At 41.6% G+C, this 19,806-nt stretch overlaps 7 non-coding genes across 7 annotated transcripts; 5 read left to right on the forward strand and 2 right to left on the reverse strand.

The window, feature by feature from the left end:
- Window positions 1-4,935: 4,935 nt before the first annotated feature.
- Window positions 4,936-5,007, forward strand: TRNAG-UCC. Its single transcript has one exon. It is a non-coding gene; the product is annotated as a tRNA-Gly (tRNA).
- Window positions 5,008-5,515: 508 nt separating this feature from the next.
- On the forward strand, window positions 5,516-5,587 carry TRNAE-CUC. Its single transcript has one exon. It is a non-coding gene; the product is annotated as a tRNA-Glu (tRNA).
- A 505-nt stretch (window positions 5,588-6,092) lies between these two features.
- Window positions 6,093-6,164, forward strand: TRNAD-GUC. The gene has a single exon. It is a non-coding gene; the product is annotated as a tRNA-Asp (tRNA).
- A 969-nt stretch (window positions 6,165-7,133) lies between these two features.
- TRNAG-GCC lies at window positions 7,134-7,204 on the reverse strand. Its single transcript has one exon. It is a non-coding gene; the product is annotated as a tRNA-Gly (tRNA).
- A 6,185-nt stretch (window positions 7,205-13,389) lies between these two features.
- On the reverse strand, window positions 13,390-13,472 carry TRNAL-CAG. The gene has a single exon. It is a non-coding gene; the product is annotated as a tRNA-Leu (tRNA).
- Window positions 13,473-14,865: 1,393 nt separating this feature from the next.
- On the forward strand, window positions 14,866-14,937 carry TRNAG-UCC. Its single transcript has one exon. It is a non-coding gene; the product is annotated as a tRNA-Gly (tRNA).
- Window positions 14,938-15,534: 597 nt separating this feature from the next.
- TRNAD-GUC lies at window positions 15,535-15,606 on the forward strand. Its single transcript has one exon. It is a non-coding gene; the product is annotated as a tRNA-Asp (tRNA).
- Window positions 15,607-19,806: the final 4,200 nt, after the last annotated feature.

Genomic DNA, 19,806 nt, shown 5'->3' on the forward strand with positions numbered 1-19,806 from the left:
CCAGAAGAACATTGTACACAGAGACTGACACACTGTGGTAAAAAATTGAGTTTGCAAAAAGTCTTTCTGCATGTTCTTGAGGCCTGAGAAGCAGGTCTTGAAGGAAAAGCCACTCCTACTTGTTCTGAGTTCTACTTGTTCCTGTTGCTTCCTTGAAAAGGACTTCACAGGGCAGAGGCTGTTGCACAAGCTGGACTTATGGATTTTTATTTAAACTTTCAATAGACCAGCGGAATGTTTTACTGCTGGCCATGTCAACCAGCATTGAAGAAAGGACTTTTGGACTGTTTGTGATACTGTACTCCATTTCTCTTAAAAATTGTATGGAGGGCAGCTGGGTGGCTCAGTAGACTGAGAGTTGGGCCTAGAGACGGGAGGTCCTGGTTCAAATCTGGCCTCAGATACTTCCTAGCTGTGTGACCCTGGGCAAGTCACTTAACCTCCATTGCCTAGCCTTTACTGCTCTTCTACCTTGGAGCCAAGATGGAAGGTAAAGGTTTTTTATAAAAACAAACAAATAAATAAAAAAACAATTGTAGTATGTTTTTTAACTTATAAACTCTTTTTTTCCCCTCAACATCTTCTGTCTTGGGCTATATATCTCTCTGAGTGTTAGATTTATCAAATTTCAAATTAAATAGACCCATATTATAGGGTCCCTGTTATTGCTGAACCCGCCATGTTCTTGAGTTCCTGTTATTATTTTTCACAGGTAAAAAGTTATTAGGATCTTAAAGACATTATTGATATAATTGTCTTTTGGTCTTGTCTGTACTGATAACAAAAATTAGAAGATGAATCAAGTTTCCTTTAAATATCTATTTTTGCATCTCTAAACTGCCTGAATGCTGAAGACGGTGTCAGTTTTGGCTTTTAGCTTCCATCTGGCAGTATCCTTTATGGAGAAGACATGAATAGCAGGTCACTCATTTTTATAAGACTATGTATGATGGGGTTTTCTGTTATATCAATTCATTTCTCAGGAAGATAAGACCTCTCTCTTTGATCTTATACAGTAAAAAAATAAGTAACAGTCTCAATGGTTTTTTGAATACTGTCTCTGTCATTCATTCAGTTAGGGATCTTTTTAAGCTTTTGTGTCATCTGTACATTTTATAAACATGCCATATGTGCCTTTATACAATTCTTGGATAAAAATGTTAAAACACCACAGGGTGAAGCAAAGATCCCTAGAACATTACGCTGTAGATTTCCTTCAAAATTCACAGAACTTGAAGTCTGAGAATCTAAACCTGAGAACCTGGATTTGAATCCCAATTCTGTCACTTTGTGACTTTGGGCATCTCATTAAATCTCTCTGCTTAATCTCTTTCCAGACCTTTTTTTAAATCTGTAAAATAAAGGGCTTGAACTAGATGATCTATCTCTAAAGTCTTCTTAGTCTAGACTTAGGATCATATGATCTAAGTTGATATCAAACCATTGGTGATTGTTTTTTTTTTAAAGTCATAGATTTTTTGACTTTATGTCTGGTCATGTGGATAGTTCTAAATCACCCCAAGTATATTTTATTGTTCAACCCCTATCTTTCCATTTTAGTCATTAGAACAGCACTGAGAGAGAAGGTGAAAACAGTTAATTACAGGTAACCTGTCTTTGCCACCCCTACCTGAAAGGTAGACTTGCAAACTTTAAGGATTATAATCTAGATTATGTGATAATTAGATTAAGTCTACACTGCCCAACTTTAGATTTAATCACCAAAGGTGAGAGCACCTCTCATTCTGGGAGGTCCATCACCCACTTGTGCTAGAGTGAGTGACAAATCAGAATCAACTGACTGTCCCCTGTACTATGAGAAGCGTCTATTGTGATTGGACATGCAAATTAGGAGGGAGGCACAGAAAGTGACACATAAGTGACCCCTTTAAAAGGAGAAGGTCCTCAGTCAGCTGGAGACTTCTGGTAAAGTGAGTGTCTGGTGGCAGACCTCTTCTGGTTCATGGAGGAGTGTTGGAATGCTGAGACCCTGGTGAGACTGCTTTAAATATCTTCTTTGAATTCCTCGTGGTGAGTTTAAAGGCTGGCTGAATCTTCCTGAACTTCTCTTAAGAAATGTCTTTTAGTAGACTTGGTGAATGAAGTTTTGCTCCATTTCACCTCCCGGCCTCTAACTCTTGGCTAAGGGTTAAGCTCTACCTGGATTAATTAGAGGATCCTAGTAAATTACCAACTAGGTTAGATTCTTATTTCCTTATTTCCTCTCTCTCTTCTTAATTGTAAATAAACTTCCATAAAAGTCAATTTTGACTTGAGATTATTCTTAATTGAGGATTGATAATAGTTCAATCCTCTGGTGACCATCTTTTAATATATTGAACCCATAAAAACCCTTTTTCTCCCTTACAATTAAAAAGTGGAAGAGACTTTATAGATTGTCTCACTAATCTCTTCTTTTTACAGATGGGGAAAGTGGAGTCCAATAACATTAAGAAATACACAGATAGAAGGTAAGGGTTTAAAAAAAAAAAAAAAGAAAGAAATGTACCCAAGTTTGTACAAATAGTTAAGAGGCGGGGCTGGGATTTGAATCCAAGTGCTCTGACAAAATCCAGCATCCTATCAACAAGGAAACCTGAAGGCACTAGACAGCCTCAGCCATAATTCCTGACAGTCTCAAAAGAGATGCTCTCCTCTTCCATTCTGCAGCAAAACTGGGAAAATCTAGGAGAGTCATGGAAGCACCAGAATATCTTCGTAGAAATTGGGTGCACCAAGGACAGAATAGGAGTCCATATATTATTATCCTCAGTGTCAGTGCGAATTAGCGTTTTATTAAGTGCCTAACTATGTGCCAGGCATTGTGTTAAGCTGTGAGTTTTGATAACTCTTCAAAAGTGAGGCACGAAAAACATCTGAGACCAGTCTATTGGTAAAGGTAAAAGTCACTGGTCTTGCAGTAACCAAAGATTCCTAATACAGGCAGAGCAGCTTTTAAAATACAGTTTAGTGGTTATAGAAGGTCCTACGATACATGCTAAACTGGAATTCCTCTAGAGACTCGAGGTGCCCAGGGAGCCCCGGACCCCACACTCCCATGAGGAAAGGTGTCTCCCGACTCCAGCATGCCTTGCACAGAGCCACAATGACCAGAGTGGCCGGAGAGTTGCAGCTAGGAAGCCCATGGAAAAGGCAATCCGAGAGATTCCATTTTAAGAAAGTAACAGGGTCTGCCTTTGTCCCAGCCCCTCATTGTGCCTGTATTTGTAATAGCTTTGGCTTAAGCTGACCCAATTCTCATTTCTGAAGCTAGTCCACATCCGGATGGGTAGTTGATAAAATGTGACCAGTCAGGGCAGGGAGGAGTGGAAAGATAGTAATAAGCCAATTTAAAGGTAGATAATAAGCCAGTTAGTTATAAGATGAGATGATGATGATCTACCAGGGAATGAGCACATTTGTCCATTAAACCCAGATATAACATGCCTTGGTTATGATAGTGATTCACCTATCAAGAGTTGCTGAGTTTACAAGGGCTGACGGGGATATTATTGGGGATGAAGACCCTAAAGGATAATATGGAATTTTAGGTCTTGATCAATGATACATGTCAAACCCAGGGGAATTGCTCATCACCTAAGGGAGTATAGGGGGATTTGGGGGAGAGGGGAAGGACAGGAAATAGGTAACTAGGGGGAAATATTCAAAATAAAAACTTTAAAAAAAAAAAAAGAGTTGCTGAGTTCAGAAGAAGGGGGTAGTTCTGAGTTTCTCAAAAATCCTTTCATCCTGGAGACAATCAAACTCAGGAGGGTCCAAAGTGGAAGTTTTTTCTAAATGGAGAGTAAAAAGAGCTGGTCGCCCTCTGGTGGGCAAAAGGAGAAAATGGTTTTTGGACACTTAGCAGGCTCAGCCCAGCCCATGCCAAGATGCTGCATGGAAATTAGAGCTGTGTGGCCGCGTGTCTCCGGAGGGACCTCCCGGACGGCTGAAAGAAACGTTCCCACCCACCATGGGGCATCCACTTATCTTTTAAAATAGAAATAGGAATTTAGGCCACACGTTTTGGGCCAACAGCTTACCTTCTGCAGGATAGCCTCACGTGGTTAAAGTCTGCAGAATTTTAACTTCAAAATCCTGTGAAAGAAAAAAAAATACCCCATTTTGGGTTGTAGGCACATGATTGCCAGAAAAGATTTTATTGATTTCAGTTAAACTAAGGGTAAACTTTTCTCCTTAGAGGGGGAAGAGAAAGCCAGAGTTGCCCGCCATGACTCTAGAAATCTCTTAGACGAGTTATCTTGCAAAGTGGAGCCAAGAGCTGAAGTCTATAGCCAGAACCACGCTCCACTCCAACCAATCGTCACCCGCAAACGTCCCCAAGTTAAAAAAAAAAACTGGGGCGGCGACACGTGTGTCATGCCAGCATCGGGGTCTCTTCGTCGTCGTTCCAGTTTTAGTATATGTCACTGTTTGAAAGCATTCGGAAAGCCTTTCCGAGCTCCCTAAATGTGGCTCGCTATTTTTACTATTGTTGGCGCCCCTCGCCTTGGGTGGCACACTAACTAGGAGCCAGTGGAGTTTGCGCTTTGGTTTTATTCATTTAACTTCTAAACAAAACCATAAACGAACTTGGCAAGGGGAAAGCGACGTCATCACCGTTTTCACCTGGAGGGCTCAACTTTTCTAACCTTTCTCTTTTAAGGATAAAGAAGTTCCATTTTCCGCTCATTTAAAACAACAAAAGAAGCAGATATCTCTTAAAGCCAAGAAACGAATTCGAATGAACAAATTTTAGTCTTACCCCACGGTGTTTGGGAGGCACCAGATCCAGCCGTCTCATTCCACAGAGGTTGGGGAGAGAGGGAGAAGCTTCTTTCCCAAGAACAGTTAAAATTTCTGCAAAGGAACAGAATCAGTGGCATCTTGCAGGCAGAGCTTCATATAGAATTATGAGCACGGTATCCTACACCGGCGTTGGTGGTATAGTGGTGAGCATAGCTGCCTTCCAAGCAGTTGACCCGGGTTCGATTCCCGGCCAACGCACCATTTTTTGGCGGGAACAATTTAAAGAAAAACTATGATTTTTTTTTTTCTTTAACGGCAGCATGTTATCCACAGTCCTCTTCCACCCCACTCTGGCGTTTTATTCAAAGGATAAACCTACCGGGATTGATGCCAGTTACTCCACCTTCTCTCCAGGTCTAGGCTAGGGCAACAAGCCTCACTCCGCAGGTAGAGAAATCGGCTTTCGCTCTCTTCCAGCATCCGTCCAGTTCTTGGCCTTTTCTCCCTGAGCGAGCTCCACCTAGTTCATTCCCAGCAGGGAAAGGTGGAAAAGCCAGTTTGAGCTGGTTGGGGGATCCGCTTGGCGCGCTAGGCGGGAAATGGTCCGGGCGGGCGCGTAGTTACGGCGCGCTGAAGAATCCAGTGAACACTCCAGTCCTCCGAGGAGGAAGGATTGAACCACCAATCAGAATTCAGACACACGCAAGCATTACGTCTTTTTTGAACAACAATCATGAAGGAACAGGAAGAGGAAATAAACAAGTCCTCCCTGGTGGTCTAGTGGTTAGGATTCGGCGCTCTCACCGCCGCGGCCCGGGTTCGATTCCCGGTCAGGGAAGGTATTTTTTCCCCCCGCGGTTTTTGTATTTTGTATCCGAGGTGAAAGGCAATAATTCATGGAAGGTGCGTAACACTATTCGCCTGTTCTCTGATATTTAAGGTTGAAAAAGTGTCATCTCCAAACTATTCCCTTTCAGAACAATGATTTTACTTCTTTTGCTAGTAACTGCGTGGGGCTGGGGGGCGGGGTTAGTATCTCATTTCTGAAGGTGGAGGAAAAGAAAATAGATGTTAATTTTTTTAAACAGAGAAGTGGGAGTCGGCTGCACGTGTGAAATGGTGCTTGAACGGCCGCACTATTAGCGGCATTCATTTTTACAAGCGATCAAGGTGAAAGTAATATGTGAATATTTATAAGGTCCCAACAAAACAGGGCAAAAAATCGTTAAAAGAAACTAAATAAAGTGAACGTTTGTGACAAAAACACGAAAATAATAGTAAAACCGGTGCCCAAAACTCTTCTAATGCATTTGGAGAAGCTCTTGGAATTGCTACTGTCAAGCTCCTCGTTAGTATAGTGGTGAGTATCCCCGCCTGTCACGCGGGAGACCGGGGTTCGATTCCCCGACGGGGAGACGACAAAACCGGACTTTTTGTCTTTCTTTTAACCCTTTCCTCTCCGAGGAAAAACTCTTCCCCAACCCCCCAGGAGGTTTACCCAGGCAACTAAATAATTCTCATCTCTGAACTTAATGTATAATAGCATATGAAATATATATTCTAATAAATACCGAATATTTCTCTAGAATACAGTACAGTGTTCTAGACTAGGGTTCTTGACAGAAATTCACCAAGGTGCACCCAGAGGTCTAGACAATCCTCCAGAGAAATTCATGAGGAAGGGTCCCTCCCAGTAGGCTGGGGCGAGAGAGGGGAATCCTAGGTCAAAGTCAATCCCTAAAGTTAACCCCATTCACCCAGGGCCTGAGTCCGGGTGGAGCAGGGAAAGGGGGCCTGGATTTTACTAATGTTTAATTATTGATTATGTCTTGTAATTATTAAATTTTAGTTTAATTATTTTAAAATTTTTTACTTCATTTTCTATTTAAATTATTTCCTTCAAGAAAAAGGAAAATAGCACAGTCCTAGTTTCATAATCAATCAATCAAACATTTGTTAAAACTCCAACGGATAAGTTCAAGACAGATGCCCCAATCATTCACAGATGGTTGATGGGTTCACTTCTTTATAAACGCCAGTTTGTTTTCCACTTATGGCGTGATTTCCCCTTTCCAGAAGGGATTCGGGGTCCCCTGACCTCTCCTCCTGGAGCCTTTTTAAGACGGTAACCCATTGGCGAAACTAAAGGATAGTGAATGCTGGTTGGGGTCCTTGGGATGCAAGGTCCGAAGATACCTTGAAAAGAGGTGAACAGTGGCGGGTCACACATGCCTGGTGTCTACCCCTTCACTGTTCGGGGGAGTTCCTGGACCGCGGCAAAACTCGTTGGTACTGAGCCAGATTATCGATTTAAAGACAACCAAAGTTCATAAAACAAGAGATCTTGGAGTTTAAACTTGGAAAAGAAAAAAAAATCTTGGCCTTGCATTGGCCGGGAATCGAACCCGGGCCTCCCGCGTGGCAGGCGAGAATTCTACCACTGAACCACCAATGCAGACGACGCAAATGGTTTCTCGGAACTTTCTTTTCATTATGCATTTCTCTATATCCATTCACTGAGGATATTTAGGGATATCTTCATGTATATCAGGGTGCTGAGAATCTAGGTTATGTTACCACAAGAAAAAAAGATTAAGAAAAATTGCGAGAGGAAAGCCTGATCTTCATTTCACCAAACACATCATTAATAGTCTACTCGGGCTTCCTTAATGACAGATCTTACAATTAAAGCATCACCCTTCTCATTCTTTCTCTTACTTCTCCCTTTTCCTCCCTCCTCACCGATCCCTTCTTCCGCTCACTCATCCTCACTTCCCCGATCCTTCTTTGCTCCCTCTCCCCAATTCCTTCCTTACCTCATTCTCACCTTCCTCCCTTCTTTTGCTCCCACCTAATTCTTGTCTTCCCCTACTTCCCCAATTTCTTTTGTCTTCTATTAATTTAATCTTTTTTCATTATTCTTTGCTCCCCTCTCCACATTCTTTTGTCTTCCGCCCGGATTGCAATTCCTTACTTTTGTCCTTCCTCCATCTTCACTTCCTATCCTCCGATTTTACTCTGATCTCGTTCCTCTTCTGCTTCCAACATCCTCCTCAATTCCTTCCTCTTGTCTTTTCTTCCTCCTCCTTTCCTCCCAACTCCTCAATTTCTTCCTGTTTTCCACCATCCTAACTTCCCCTCTCCTCTTTTCCGCCCTCTCCCAAATTTCTTCCTCTTTTGTCCTCACCATTCTCATTTCCCTCTCCTCTTTTCCACATCTTCATCAGTTCTTATCTTTCCACAATCTCCCCTCCCTTCCCCTCTTTTTCTCCCCATCCCCAAACTCTTCCTTTCTTTTCCCATTCTCCCCTCCTCTTTTTAATCCTCTCCGCAGTTCCTTTCTCTCTTCCCCCATTCTCACTTCCCTCCTTTCCTCCCCAATTTACCCATCATTATTTCCTCCTTCCAGCTCCCCAATTCCTTCCTCTTTTATCTTCCTCCATGTTCTCTCCACTCCTCCTCTTTTTTCTCCACCTTCCCAATTTCTTTCTGTCTTTCCTCATACCCCCTTTCCTCTTGGTCTTTAGCTCGAAGTCCCCAATTTCTTCCTCTTCTGTCTTCCCGCCATCTTCCCTTCCCCANAAAAGAAATATCTACAATTTAGAATTGTCTAGTTTAGTATCAAATAGGCTTTAAATCTGAATTTCTAGAAATATTTGTATCTAGGTTTTCCTCCCTGTTGTGCTAAGAATATGAGAGGTGAAGGTTTATAGAGTTTTCAGACCTGTGAAGAGTGAATCAAACTTTCTTTGTCTATCAATCAGCAACTTTTAAATTAATCAATGAAAAAACTTAAAACACCTCTCCATAATAATAAGAGAGTTCATGAGTCACTTACTAAAGAGGGTGACAACTCCAGAGACTACTGCCTTGTTCCTGGGCTGTGCTAGGCAAATTGAAAGACTGCCATTGGTTTGTGTAAAGCAGGTATCTGCAACCTTTTTGGCTGTGATAGCCATAAACTCCACATTTTTAAAAATGTAATTTTGTGAGAGCCATACAGTGCTCATAGTGCATGCTCCTGTAACAGAGCCTGAAAAAAAATGACTTTATGGCTCCTGCAGAATGAGCCATATCTGGCCCTCAAAAGAGCCAGATATGCCTGGAGAGCCATAAGTTGCGGACCCCTGGTGTAAAGGAAGGGACAGGAAGTGACATGGACAAAAGAGAATAAAAAGTCCTGAACTTCCTGTCCAGGGGACTTTTGACTTTGGCTCTTGGACTGCTTCTTGGAAGACTGCTCCTGGATCTTCTCTTTTGGACTTCAGTGTTGGAGGAATTTGTCTTAGGTGGGTGAGTAGTGGCAGTAGTACTGGAGAGATTGGTTCCAGAGAGGCCTTCCTTTCCTGGAGGAGCCTGCATTGGTAGAATCCTTGCTGAAGACACCACTGGACTTCTGGCTGAGGATTACTGGAAAATCCACGTTGGGACACCAGATATGGTGAACCCCTGCTGGGGCTGAGTCCCACACCCAAGCAGCATTTAGGATGATAGGCTAGATAATTCTCTACCTTCTTTTTACATTTTCCCACTTTCACGCTTTCTACCTGTTTATAAATAAAGCTACTAACAGTCATTTTGACTTTAGTTATAATATCTTTAAATTGGTGACCACAATATTCCTGTTGAATTCTTATATTAACATAAAACCTAAATTTTAAATTCTTACACCTGACAGGTGAGTGCAACAACATTCCCGTGTTCAGCACAAACTTCACTAAAATATAATTGGGAAATATGTAACAAAATAAATAAAAATATAATAAAGTTGGCATTACATTGAAAACTAAGTAAATATACAGCCTGCAGGGATCCTTATGAAGGGATTTGTGTCTCCCTTTCTAGTTGAGTTAAGTGTAGTTGATAGAGAGCCAGGAAGACTGGAGTCTAAGAGCTCCTTCTGACACAGACAAACTATTCCACCCTACACAAATCATTTAACATCCTAGTGCTCCTTGCAGCTAACTCTCTGTAAATTGCCAAGAAGGTGTTGAATGAATGAAAGACACATTTTTTTAGTGCTTACTATGTGCTTATGATAGAAAAAGAAGTAACACATTGTCTTCTCTCAAGGAGCTCACATTGGAATCGCTGAGTCAACACATGGATAGTTTCAACTACAAGTCAGAGGAAAAGAGCAGCCAGCCCTTAGGGAACAGCAGAAAGGTGGACCTCAATGCCTCATCTTTAATATCATTTCCATTGAGAAAGTCATTTCTGTTTTGGATGCTGAAGCATTTGATAGAGTCAATGACTTTAGTAGCTAAAACATTCCTTTCTGAATCTTTAAGAGATGTGTCTGAAGCAGCTGAAAATGGGGCCACCAGGCTGTTTCTCTTCCTTCACAGGGGTCTCTTTCCAAACTTAGATTTCTTTTATTCATGTTTTACTTTACTTCTGCTCATTTCACTATGCACCCACTTTTAGTGGTATTCTGGATTTCCTCCAAAATTGTCCTTTACTGACCTTGGCCTCTCTCTGTCTCTGTCTGTCTGTCTCTTCCCTTAAGTTGGGTTGAAACTCCATCTTCTGTGGGAAGCCTTTTCTGGTGCCAGTGCTGGTGCCTTCCCTCCAAAATTACTGGGTACTTAACTCCCTTGTCTATCTTTTCTATTCTTTTAGATACTTACCTTCTGTCTCTGGTAAGGGCTAGCTAGGAAGTGTTTGAGGCCCCATTTGAGTTAGGGACCTACTGTCTCCAGGTCTAGGGCTCTATCTTCTAAGCCATCTGGCTGGACCCCTCTTGTAGATCTTTTCACTTACAAACTTTATACTTGTGTTTTATATTTTTTATATGTGCTTGTTGCCATCCCTATCAGAATATAAGCTCACTTTTAGTAAGGATTGTCTCATTCTTTCTACTTTTACCTTCAGTGCTCACTACCACACATAGTAGTACACCTAATGAATGCTTGTGGTTTGGAAAAAATAGTCTAATTCAACCCAACCCATTACATAGATCAGAAGCACAATTGGACAACTATTGAAATAGTAAGTCCCCATCATCATGACTGGTATAAAATGTGGCTTTCTGCTATAGTCTGCTGAGGATAATAGAAATCATGTTTGTGAAAGGGAATTTTTATTCCCTTTGTCTATTTTAAGTTAATCAAGCAAGAACTTAAAGTACCCTACTAAATACTTAGTAAGAGCCTTTTACTAGAAAAAGTTCAAACCCCCAAAGACCACAAGCACTGCCCCCTGGGCAGTGCCAGGCAAATTGGGAGGCTATGATTGGTTCCTGTGAAGTGGAAGAGAGACAGGAAGTGACGGATAACCTGCATTTAAAAAACCAGTCCAAGGACTCCTGAAGAGACATTTTTTAAGGAGAAATTCAGCTGAATGAGTAGAGCTGAAGAAGAGGCTTAAGCTGGTGAGGCCTTTGTTGAAGAGGCTACCAGACTTCCACATGGAGATTGGAACTTCTTCAGAAGAAGGCCAGGGAATATTTTCTAATTCCCTCATACATTTCCCTCCTTTTACTATATTTACATTAAATTAAATTATTAAGAGCTACTAACAACATTTTGACTTAAGTTAATTTTATATTCTGTGACCACAATTCTTTTTTTTTTAATTCATTATTATTTTTGTCAAACCAAATTTTTAACCCTGATACGTTAAATTTGGTTTTTAACTTATGCTTCAGAGAAAACAGTAAGGCCTCCTGAGGACATTCAGGGCCATTGTAAGTGTGCATCCTAACCATCCAATTCATTTCCACTTAAGTCAACAAACATTCATTAAATTCCTACACAAATCATCAGCATTTCTATAAGATGCTAATAAAACTATTGGAAGAAATTTTTAAAAAGTCAAATTTCATTTCAAATGACTATAAAATATATGAAGTACTTTGGAATGGTCTACCTTCCGCAACACACACAAGAAATAGAACTACAAACTGTTTTCAGAAAAATAGACTTAAGTCATTGGAAAAATGTTAATTGTTCATGGGTAGGATAAGCCAATTTAATAACAATGACAATTTTGTCTAAATCAATTTACTTATTTCATGTGATACCAATCAAACTACCAAAAGATTACTCTATAGCACTAAAAAAAATATTGACATTTATATCAAGAGGGGGAAAATATTCAGAATAGTGAGAAAAAATTAAAAGAAATTTTAAAATGAAATTATTTTAAATTAAGAGGTCTAGTATTGCTGGGGGTACAGATTAAGTTCACAGTTTAACTAAAGGAATTGTACCTAGAACCCTATATATTGTATAAACCCAAAGACTCCAGCTACTTGAGTAGGAACTCACTATTTAATAAAAGCTGCTAGAAATATTAGACAGAAATATGGAAGATATTAGATTTAAACCTATATTTCACACCTTATGTAAAGGTCTTCCTATCTTTAAACTTGTCTCTCAATTCACAAAAGATTAGCTCCAAGTGGGTCTCTGACTTATATATAAAATTAGAGAAACATATTGGGGAAATATCTATCAGACTGATGGGTAGGAGAAAAGTTCATCATCAAACAAATAGAGAAGATCCCAGAAGATAAAATGGGTCACTTTGATTAGATAAAATTTAAAAAGATTTTGCAGAAAACAACGGAATAAAATGAAGATTAAGGGGAAACAATTACTTGGGAGAAAAAAATCTTTACAACAAGTTTCCTTAATAAAGGTCTAATTTCCAAGACATATAAGGAATTAATTCAAATTTATTAGAAAAAGAATCACTCTCTGATTGAGAAATGGTCTAAGGATAGGAATAGGTATTAGTTCTCCAGGGAAGAAACCCAGGCTAACACCAACCATATGAAAAAATGTTCTAAGTCACTACTATTTAGAGAAATGTATATTCAAGCAATTCTGTGGAGATTGCACCTCATGAAAAGTGGTGAAGATGACTCCAAAATGACAAATGTTGGGTGGGTTACGGGAAAACAGGTACATTTGCTGCCTTGCTGCTGGACATGCAATCATTCTAGACAGCAAATTTGGAATTAAACAGAAAAAAAGGCACAAAAAATTGCCTGTCCTTTGACCCGGCCATTTCATTGCTAGGCCTTGACTCCTAAGGGATGTCACAATTATTTTTCATTGCGCTGGAATTAAAGCTCTAGAGCAAATGCCAAAAAATCCTTTTTTGACAGAAGGTAGGAACGACCCACCGAACGAACGAATGAATGGCTCTCCCCACCCCCTCCAGTGCATCCCTTCGGAATCGCGTTTGCTCTCGCGGGTTTCGCAGGTTACCTTCCTCGTTAGGCTGAGCTTCTCGGGGGCAGGGCTTGTCTTCTCCCATTTCTTTGTCCCCGGGGCTCAGCACACAGCACGGCACCCAGTGGGTGCTTAGTAAATGCCTTGGCGGCCCGAGTGACTGATGGACTTCCTGGGCTGCGCAGCTAGAATTCCCCTCCAGAGAGGAACCCAGAGACTACCCCCTGCCAAGCCGGGCGTTCCCAATTGGTGGGGCAGGTTTTCCCCGGATTCCCCTCGGTCCTGGCACTACTTCGCTTTGGAATTGGGATGAGGAAAGCGCTTTCTAAATAGAACGTCGTTATAGAAAGGGAAAGCGGCGTCCGGTTTGCATTTACTCCAGGAACACGAGGCCGGTCTAGCATCCGAGTGAATACTCCGGGGAGTTTTGTTAATCGTGAGAAATAAAAAACACATTTGTCAGAAGTGGGATTCGAACCCACGCCTCCAGGGGAGACTGCGACCTGAACGCAGCGCCTTAGACCGCTCGGCCATCCTGACTACGAGAACTTCGAGTCTTTCTTCTTCTACCGGAGACGATTGGAAACTGCAGTTGTTGCTGAAGATTCTCAGTACCGTAAATACCTGCTGTGAGACTCTTTTAACAATCTGCCCGTATTCAACCCGAAGGAAGGAGGCCCTTTGTTTGCGGGGCCTCTGGGCTTTTTCTATCATTTATGGTAAGGGATCCACTATTGCAGAAAAGAGACGCGCGCTCCAGAGCCCAGCGACCCCTGGAGGCCTGGCAGGCGCCTCTGCTCTGCTACCTCTCGGGTCTACGGCCCTGGCTCTCCGCGCCCACGTGATCCTTTCCTAACGCCCTTCCGTCCCGCTCTACCCCCCAACCCCTCCTTCCTGTACTGGCAGTCTGTGACTTAGTAATTTGCCTTTGTACAAATTTTCCTTTCCCCCAAAAGCCTTCTCCAGGGTTAACTAGTCCCGTCTGTCAAGGCTCAGCTCAAACCCTGGTTCTTCCATGGTACCTTCGAGGATTTGGGTATAACCATAGAAAGGAGATTAGTGGATCTAGGCCACCTCAGAGAAGGATCTTTTTCCATCGGAAAACGTCCCGTAGCCCCTTTCTTATCAATCTCGGTGGTGCCGGAATATTTACTCTCCCTCTTCTTCCTTTCCGGTCAGTTACCAAGTCTGGCCAATTCCACTTCCAGCACGCCTGATCTTTCCTCTCCGTTCCCAACTTCCATCCCTCTTCTCTCCAGTCTGCTCCGCCTGCAGCTCCCCAAACCGTCTCTAGTCGAGGATTGACCCTGTGGGTCACGGCCTGGCTCAAGAAGCTTCAGGGGCTCCCTCTTGCGCCTGGGATAAAATGCAAACTCTGCCTAGCCTTCTGGGCTGAAAACGAAGCTCTCTCCCTATCCGTTCCAACTCACTTGCCGTTCGCCCAACTCTCCCTTCAATCTCCCTCTTGTCCAGACAAAAAGCAAAGTGATCCCTTCTCCTCTCCGCCTTCTGCCAGCATCCGAGGGGAAGCCTGTCCTCCTCCTCTCTAAGTGCGCCCTCCCTCCTCTGGCCCTACCTTCTGACTCTTGGAGTGGGGAGCCAGCTGCGGGGTAGAAAGGAAGCTCCTGGAGGGCAGGGTCTGTTCCGTTGTGGTCGCTGCAATCCCAGCGCCGAGAACGGGACCTGCAGGGCGCATAGGCATCTGAGCTTGTTGCCCAGTTGGGGCACCAGCAAGGTGGCTAGTAAAAAGGCAAGGGGGGGGGGCAGACGGGCGAGGAATACGAGATCCTCCCTTCTGCCCCTGGGAAAAGGATGAGATTCTGTGCCTTCTTAGTTTGAGAATGATAAATAGTAAAGAAAAAAAAAAAATCCAGGAAGCCCAGCCAGGTCTGCGCCGATCACATCTAGACTTATTGAGGAAGATTTTCCAGTTGCGTTGGTGGTATAGTGGTGAGCATGGCTGCCTTCCAAGCAGTTGACCCGGGTTCGATTCCCGGCCAACGCAATCTGCGTTTTATAGTTTCAAGAAACAGTTTTAATTTTTTATATCTAAAATAGAAATAAGTTTAAATACTTTTATTTTATCTTAAATGGAAGAAGAGAGGGAGTGAGGGAGAAGGAGGAAAGGACGGAGAAGAGGGAATGTGGAGGATAATGGGAGAGGAGGGGAAAAGAGGAGAGAAGAAAGGAGAAGAGGAGGGAGGGAGAGAGAAGGAAGGAGGAGAAAGGGAGGGAGGGAGAGAGAGAAGGAAGGAGGAGGCAGAAAGAAAAGACAGGGAGCGTCTATAACCACCTTCGGTTCACTACTGTGCCTTCTTTTCCAGCTCTGAAAGCTATTTTATTGAACCAACTGCCTTTCTTTGGCCCACCTCCCCACCCCCCCTTCCACCGTCTTTCCTTTTTCTTCCAAGGGGAATGGGAGGGTCATCAGGTAGTAGGCGGAGGCTCCGCTGTTTTACTAGATGGAAATGTGGTCCTGATTTCTCTACCGAGGGTAGGAAAATAAATATCAACCCTAAACAAAACTCAGAAACACACATAAAACCACAAAGCCCTTGTCAATTCTACAATTCTCTGCAGGTAGAGGTGAGCTCTCGTGACTTCCTCGTTAGTATAGTGGTGAGTATCCCCGCCTGTCACGCGGGAGACCGGGGTTCGATTCCCCGACGGGGAGGTATCAGTATCTTTTTTAAAAATCTTTTCATCATACCAGGCTTGGCTGCCCCCCAACCTGTTAAGAAAAGTGTTTCTGCTTATAAATCTATAAATTGCCACGAATAGTTAGCCTGGAAATGTCCTTAGAAGGTTAGGAAATGAGAAAGGAGCAGAGATTTCTTTTGCATTGCAGGTAGTTAAACTTTCCAAAGACCCAAGGCACTGGTAAGACCCCTGATGGATCAAGTCTTTTTAGCCCCTGAATCCTAGAGGCCCTTTTACAGCTGAGAACAGCCCTCCGTCTCACGTCTCATCCCCACCCCCTACCCCTTTTCTTCTCAGACTGTAAAAAAGCGATGGAGAGAGAAGAAATCTCTATTTCCCCCCACTTTCCAATGTGGTGCACTCCTTTTCTTAAAACAATACAAAACATTTGTTCATGCTTAAAAACTTTTACAGTGGTCCCTGATTGCCTATAGGATTAAATAGAAAATCCTCTGGCATTCAAAGCCCTTCATGACCTGCCCCCTACATCTTCCCAGTCTTCTTGCACCTTCTTTCAATGTACTGAAATCCAGGGATCCCTGGCCTCCTGGCTGTTTTAGGCCACTCACTCAGTCATTCACTCTCTTGTCTGGCTGTCTGGCTGTTCCTCTGTCTACCTATCTCCATCCACCCATCTATTCATCTATCTATCTATCTATCTATCTATCTATCTATCTATCTATCTATCTATCTATCTATTTACTTACCTACCTACCTACCTACCTACCTCTCTACCTGCTTGCCTATCCATATATCTACTTGTTTAATACGGTCAGCTTTTTTTAAAAATGCATTTTCATTGACTATACTCCTAGCTTGGAATTCTTTCCCTCCTCATCTGTACCTTCTGGTTTCCCTTGCTAAAATCTAGTCAAATCCCACCTTCTGCAGGGAATCTTTCCAGGTCCCCCTTAATGTTAGTGTCTTCCTTTTGTAAGGATCTCCAATTTATCCTGCACATGTTTTGTTTGTACAAAATTGTTTGCATATTGTGTCCCCCATTAGCTTCTCCTTGACAGGAGACAGGGTTAGTTGTTGTGTTTGCCTTCTAAGCCTCTCATGCTTATTACCAGTTTGACCTTGATTAATTAATTTCAATTAATTTCATTGAGAATCAGTTTTCTCATTTGTAAAACTAAATGTTTAGATGGAATAGCCTCTGAGGAACTTCCTGGTTCTAACTCTGTGATCCCTGACAGATTCCAGTTTCTGCTTGTCTACATCTAGTAAAGGCAAGACCAGGAGCTCCAGGGTGCCAAAAGGCTAACTGAATACTGACTGCTCAATACATTCCATTGTAATGAGATGGGTTTGGCTTGCTGTTTGCAGTGCCCCAGTGTATTTTGAATAGACTAGAATTAGTGCCTATTTGTGTCAACACACAGAAGATATTTTGGGGGGATCTGGACATGTCTGTTGATTTTCCTGTTGACACTCAAAACTTTCTTATTGATCTTGAGGAGCACCCTGATGTAACCCAGATAAGGGTAATATTTGTCATTTAGTTTCCAAGTGAAAGCCCTTCCAAAGGCAGCAACAGTATTTTTCTTCATTGTTTCTGTGAAACGTATGTTTCACACCTTCGCTCTTCCCCATCACCTCTGTGAGGGTCCTATGAGTCCAAGAGGAATGGACTCATAAGTGATGATGCCATGCTCACTGATTTGGGGGATGAGAAAGATCTCTTTCTTTGACCTCTATCTTCTTTTCCCAGTGATAATCCTAGACATCAGTTTATGCATAACACTGATGCTGAGGCTTTTCATTAAAGCATTCAATCTGTTTATGACCATCTTCTCCAAAGTTATACCAGAAAGTAGATCTATCCCTTTGGCTATCTCCTGGTGGTGGGGTTTATCTCTCCTTTCCCCATGACCTCCATTAGAGCCTACCTCTCCAGCTGGGGTGATTTTTGTTCAGGACTCCTCATCTAAGATAATAATTTGGACAATTCAGCTGCTGAAGGGGGTAAAAAAAGAATTTTAAAAGTGGAACACTGATAAAAAACAGTTCAAGAAGGAACACAGCTTAGACTTTTTTTTTTTAATGCTTGAGGAGAGACACAGACTAATCTGAAAGACATGAAAAGGGAACAGTGTTACTCAGAAGCTAGAGCTCTGACTGAAGACAACAGTGTCTGCAAGGAACTTTTTTCCATTACCTTACCTACAAAAAGTTTTCACAGTTTTGAAGCCTTTAAAAGAGGAATCATAAATCAGATACCTGTTGGAGAATTATTGAGGTCATGCCTGAAAGAAAGATACATATTTTTTTGATTTTCACACTGTAAAGTAGAGATGGGTCACTAAACCCAAGGAGGCTCTGATCTGAAGCATTGATAGCTGTGGAAGATAAGAAGATAAGAAGTGGAGACCAAGCTGGAAACAGAATACTCAAGGCAGTTGAAGAAGCTGCTTATTGAATACAAATCGCAAAAGTTGGAGACAGCTGATAGACAGGCTTTGCAGCTGATTCTGGGAGCTGTTTCTTTGGAAGAGAGTGGTGTAGCTTTTAGGAAGCTCATTAGAAGACAGCAGAATCTTGCAGTCTGAGTTTATCTACAGCTTGAGAAAGCAAAAATCCCTCTAGGTGTCTGTATTGCTTTTTAATGTCCCTTACAGATTAAAAGAAAGGAAAGGAGAAAGATGAAAAGAGGCTATACAGCTGTTCTTTTTCTGATATCTATGCTAATATAGTTTTCTAAAAGAGTATAACACTTTCTCAGTACCCTGCCAAAAGTGGTTGGGTGCTAAAAGAACTTGACACTGTTTCAATAGCTCAAAAGGAGAAGAAAAGCAGCTTTGTGGTGACCAGAGAAGTGTTTTTGCCCAGCAGAAGACAAGTGGTGTAGACAGTTTCCTAAAGAGATCAAGGACATCAAGGTCTACAGTGCTACCTTACCTTTGTATTCCAGGTGGTTAAACCCTACCAGGTTTACAAGTGTGTACCTACTTTCTTTTCTATTCTCCATAGATAGTGTATATTAGTTGGGAGAATATCATTCAGGTTTGTGGATGGACTATTATATTTTAAGTGTTTTCCCTTTTCTCTTCTAGTGTTCTTCCTTTTACTTTATTATTTAATAAATGTTTCATGTTCAAGAGTATTCAATTATAACTACTTCATATAAATGAGAACCACATTGGTAGAGGCTTAGGAGCTATGGTTATGAGATATAGGCATATATACCTCCCACCAGGATTACCCCTAACACTCAAATAGCATGGTGTCCAATTCCCTCATCATCCTAAAGGCCTTCCTCTAGACTTTTCATTTTATTTCTAAAACATAGCCCCTAAAACTACACATATGGTAATAATATGGCTGAGCAGAACATAGTTCAGAAGTATTTTTACCTCCCCAGTCCTTTATACTAGGCAAGTTTTAATGCAATTAAAGATCTATTTAACCTCTTTTGTACTATTATGTCACCCAGTTGACCACTAAAACTCCCAGATCCTTTTTTGCCTCCTCCATTAAAACTTTCCTTTATCCCATACAAGCACAGTTAAGTAGAACAAATGCTTGACCATATCTGGAAAATGTATACCTTATTCTACATCTATAGTTGACTATCTCATTATTGAGATATAGGACTCATATTTCACACTCAGTCTTCTGATGTCATGCTAGAATAATTTGTTGGTCAGAGATCTGAAGTCTTTTAATGTCATTTTTCTTCATATTTTGTGATTATTGTATAAATTATTCTTTTGGATCAACTCGATTTGATTTGAATCTGAAAGCCCATTATTGGGCTTGTCTTTCCTTAAATTTTATAAAACCTATCACATTTGTTTTTTTTTTTTGTCAACTTTGGCAGTTTAATGGGTATTGATGCCTTTATTTGCATTTCTCTTAGTACTGATTTGGAGCATTATTTCAAATGTTGTTGATGGTTTCCTTTTCTTATTTTGAAATCTGTTCACATCTTTTGACCACTTATCTATTGGGAAATTATTTTTGTTCTATATGTTTATATCAATCCTCTATATATCTTGGCTATCAGATAAGCTATATGAGATACATATCACATACAAAGATAAGCTCCAAATGGATACCGGACTTGAACATAAAAGATGACATCATAAGCAAATCAGAGGAGAAAGGAAAAAATAACTTTTAGATCTGTGGCTGGGAGAGGTTTCATAACTATTCACAAGCAACAGGAAGA

This window comes from Gracilinanus agilis, chromosome 4 (assembly GCF_016433145.1).
Source record: "Gracilinanus agilis isolate LMUSP501 chromosome 4, AgileGrace, whole genome shotgun sequence".
Lineage (NCBI taxonomy): Eukaryota > Metazoa > Chordata > Mammalia > Didelphimorphia > Didelphidae > Gracilinanus > Gracilinanus agilis.